This window comes from Eptesicus fuscus, chromosome 1 (genome assembly GCF_027574615.1).
Source record: "Eptesicus fuscus isolate TK198812 chromosome 1, DD_ASM_mEF_20220401, whole genome shotgun sequence".
NCBI classification, from domain to species: domain Eukaryota; kingdom Metazoa; phylum Chordata; class Mammalia; order Chiroptera; family Vespertilionidae; genus Eptesicus; species Eptesicus fuscus.
In genome coordinates this window covers 79479577-79484292 of record NC_072473.1, presented here as the reverse complement: position 1 = coordinate 79484292, position 4716 = coordinate 79479577, and the positions used below count along the sequence as shown (strand labels likewise).

Here is a 4716-nt window from a genome sequence, read left to right as displayed (position 1 = left end):
CTTGAAGGTAGGGTTTCTAAGTTGCTAAGTGGTAGATAGTGATGGGTGCATTCCAGGCTTGCCAATTTTATAGTGCCCAAACTCAGAGATGCACATTAATATTTAATTAAATTTATGTGTAGCATAGCTTTTTTATTAAAAAAAGCAAGTAATAATTAATTTTATGAGCCTAACATGGATATACTTTCTTTACGACCAGAAACTATAGGTATGAGGTGAACAAGGAAGATGTTTTATTGATGTCCTAATGAGGGGTTTATACAGACATGCACTTATGAAAGTTGCATTCATATCCATGTATGTGAATATATAGCTCATCCCTAAAAATGTAATTATGTATTTATACAAGGTGATACAAATATTAACACATAGCCTTGCCCTTATATGGAGGCAGTCGCCTACATGGTGTGAACTGAAGGATGATTAAAAGCCTCCTTGCTCCCAGATGTCCCCATAGTGATCTGCCTTAATTTATGACATTCCCTCCATTGATGTTACTTCTTTGGAGAAAGAGTTACCTCCAGAAGTCACATGTTAAAATGCAAGAGGATTTTTTTAAGAGTACTAACAAAGGAATAGAAAGGAAAAGGCATTCCTGAGAATGATGCCATGAGGGCAGCTCTGGAAAGTGCCACTAAAGGTGCTATGAGAGCTCTAGGCACTTAGAAGGAGGATAAGTGACAAAGAGAGCAGGAAAGGAAAAGTAAAGGAATAGAAGACAAAAACTGACCATACCACAGAGTTGTGATGGCCCAGTTACAGTATCCAACAATATGAATACATTAAAAATTACTATGTAGAATTTAATTTGAAAAAGTCAATTCACATATTTATGAAAGACATCTAATTTTCCTAATGTTAGTATGTAGTTGAAATTGGCTGAGAACTGATATGCTGGGGAATTTGCAAATCAGGTATTACCATAAAACAAGAATGAAAGTGGGAAAACTGGTTTATCATCCAAGCAGTTAAATGCAAATAGCCAAGAGACATCTTTACTGCCATATGAATCCTCATCATCCTTGGGGATCAAAGCAATTATTAAATATATATTGGTATACTGAGCTGAAGGAAATGAGTAAATACATGCATGATCCTCTGGCCTTGGAATTATAATAGTGTAAACAATTCTGTGATAGAATTATAGTAAAAAAAATTTTAGAACTTGAAAAACTAATGACTTACATTAATTTAATAAATTACATATTTTCACTGAGTACATATTAGAAGGTAAGTGCATTTACCAGAGTGTTGAGCAAAGGAGATTGAATTAGGAATTACTGCCACTTTCTCAAGACTTTTCTGGTGGAGATAGATTTTCAAGAGTTGTTTAAATGATGTAGAAAATGAAGCTTATAGAATGGGATTGGGTGCATTTTAATTCAATATTCAGAGGTGTGAATTAAATGAATGAATAAATGATACATTTTAGGGGAACCTCCATTCACTTAACCTTATATTTCCTTGTGGATATATACACTAGAGGGATACTCATGGTCTCTCCCTTTGGCCCTCCATTTTCCCCTAACTAAGTGAAGGAAGATTTATCTGAGTAATGAGTTTTTTAGAAGAAATTGAGAATGCTCTGCTCTGCCATTTCCAGGTCTTCTGTCTAAGGATTTTACATATTGTGGTTTGATCTTCCTTATGGGAGAAGGCCTGAGCTTATCCCACTGAGCCTGTAGACTAGGTGGGTGAGGCTCCTTAATTCAGGGATTAGGGGAGGTAATCAAAAACATTTGAGGTCTCACATCTCAGCTCTGTCCTCCAGTCAGTTTTGTAGCTGATACATTGATCTATTTGACTTTGTTTCAGTTCTTTCAAATTAGCAAGAGGAAAAGCGGTGTTATTGATTGTTCTCCTAAAACCCAACAAACGAATGAGTAAATTTATCAGGGAGAAGTGGAGAGGGCTGATAAGAAAGAAAATTTACACTAATCTTCCTTTTTTTTTTTCCTACAGTGGTCATCACAAAGATAAGCTACTTAGTCCAGTGCTTCTCAAAGTACCTATAATTAAAGACCAGTGTTGCTTTCTTTTTAAAAAAATCAATCTATATGGACTGATGCTTTTTTAAAATGCTATAAGAATGAGTCTTTGAGGTATCAGTGCTCTTTGGTGTTGGAATCTTGTTGCATGTCTGCCTGTGTGTACATACACCAACATGGCCTCAAATGGCTATATCCAATAAGCAACCCAAAACTATGGGGCCTACCCCACCCCACCCAGGCTGGGCAGGGTTATTCCCAGCAGAGCAATCAGCCCTATGGACAACAGAGTTATGGTAATTACAGCCAGTCAGGGGACACTCCAGTCTGTGGCCAGAGTGCCTATGCTTTTTATGGACAGACTAAGAACAACTATGACAGTTAGCTCCCCAGGAATATGGCTCAACTGGTGGCTATGACAGTGGCCAGAGTTCTCAGTTGTCTTATGGGCAGCAGTCTACCCTGGCTATGGCCAGTAGCCGGCTCCTAGCAGCACCTCAAGAAGCTATGGTAGCCCAGCCAGCATGGCTCAGTGGTTGATTGTCGACCTATGAACCAGGAGGTCATGTTTTGATTCCCGGTCAGGGCACATGCCTGGGTTGTGGGCTTGATCCCCAGTGTGGGGCGTGTAGGAGGCAGCCGATCAATGACTCTCTCCCATCATTGATGTTTCTATCTCTCCGTCCCTCTCCCTTCCTCTCTGAAAACAATAAAAATATTTTTTAAAAAAAGAAGCTATGGTATCAGTTATCAGAGCAACAACTATGGGCAGCCTAAGTGAAGGCTGTGGTCAGCAGTCTGTCTATGGTGGATAGCAGCTTAGCTATGGACAGCAGCAAAGCTCCTAAAATCCTCCTCAGGGATATGGACATCAGAAGCAGTACAACAGTAACAGTGGAGGTGGTGGAAAGGGTGGCCAAGATCAATCCTCCATGAGTGGTGGCAACAGTGACAGCAAGTATGGCAATCAGTATTAGAGTGGAGGTGGCTAGGGGCAAGGCCAGCATGACCGTGGGGGACAAGGTCATGGCAGTGGCAGTGGTTACAACTGCAGCAGTGGTGACTATGAACCCAGAAGTCATGGAGGTGGCTATGAAGGCAGAGGTGGCATGGGCAGAAGTGTCCGTGGTGGATTCAAAATATTTGTTGGCCTTTGGGACCAAAGATCACATCATGACTTTGAACAGAATAATTTAAACACCACCATCTTCATGCAAGGCCTGGGTGAGAATGTTACAATTGAGTCTGTGACTGATTACTTCAAGCAGAATGGTATTAAGACAAACTGAAAACAGGACAACCCATGATTAACCTGTACATAGACAAGGAACTGGGCAAGCTGAAGGGAGAGGCGATGGTATCATTTGATGATCTACCTGGTGCTAAAGCAGCTATTGACTGGTTTGATGGTAAAGAATTATCTGGGAATCATATCAAGGTCTTATTTGCTATTTGGCAAGTGCATTTCAATTGGGTTGGTGGCAATGGTCATGGAGGCAGAGGGAGAGGAGGACCCATGGGCCGTGGAGGTTATGTAGGTGGTGGCAGTGGCCGGGGAAGATTCCCAAGGAGAGGTGGTGGCAGTGGAGGACAGCAGCGAGCTGGGGACTGGAAATGTCCTGATCCTACATGTGAAAACATGAACTTCTCTTGGAGGAATGAATGCAACCAGGTAAAGCCCCTAAACTAGATAGTCTAAGACAGGGACCAAGAGGCTCTCATGTGGGGGATAACTATGGAGGTGATTATTGTGGTGGCAGAGGAGGCTATGATCAGGGCAGCTACTGAAGCTGAGGTGGAGTCTTCAAAGGGGGGCAGGGTGGTGGGAACAGAGGTGGCTTTGCCCAGGCAAGATTGACTCTAGGTGTGACCACATACAGGATCACAGGGAGAGGCCAAATTAGCCTGCCTCCTGAGATTCTGGAACATGTTTTCCCCTCCTCACTTTACACTCATCTATATATATATAAAAGCCTAAGTGACCGGCCAACCAGCCAATCGGCCAACCAGCCAGTAGCTATGATATGCACTGACCACCAGGGGGCAGATGCTCAAGGCAAGAGAACTGCTGCTGCCGAGCTGTGGTGATTTGGCAGCAGCAGTTCTCCGGTGATGCACCTGGAACCAGAGAGGAGGGAGCCCAATTCCAGGATGCATCACCCAAGAACTGCCCTCTTGCAATCCGGGACCCTCCAGGGGGATGTTGGAGAGCGGGTTTCGGCCTAAACCCCGCAGGGCAGGCCTAGGGACCACAACGGTGCATGAATCTGTGCACCGGGCCTCTAGTTATTTTATAACCTTCCAACCCCTGATCACACACAGGTATTTTGTGTCTGACTCTGTAATTGTAACCAATTTCTGGTTCCCATTAAAAAAAACATTGTTTTAGCATGTGGCTGCTGCTTCTCGGACAGGGAAGCATCAATCAGACTGCAAACCTCAGAGGAAAGGTAGGGGAGGGGAGGGGTAAGATGGAGAGAGATCAACCAAAGGACTTGTATGCATGCATATAAGCCTAACCAATGGACACAGACACCAGGGGGTGAGGGCATGAGTGGGGGATGGGAGGGCAATGGGGGGATAAGGACATATATGTAATACCTTAATCAATAAAGAAAAAAAAGAAAAAACATTGTTTTAGTTAAATTAATAAAATAAGATACTATAAGAATGAATTACTATAAAATGATATTGACTAAAAATCAAAGACATCCAAAATACAAGTCCA

General features: G+C 42.5%; 1 pseudogene; it reads left to right on the top strand.

Annotated features, from left to right (window-relative positions):
* The first annotated feature begins 2164 nt into the window (after positions 1–2164).
* On the top strand, positions 2165–3892 carry LOC103303098 (RNA-binding protein FUS-like; annotated as a pseudogene).
* The last annotated feature ends 824 nt before the right edge of the window (positions 3893–4716 follow it).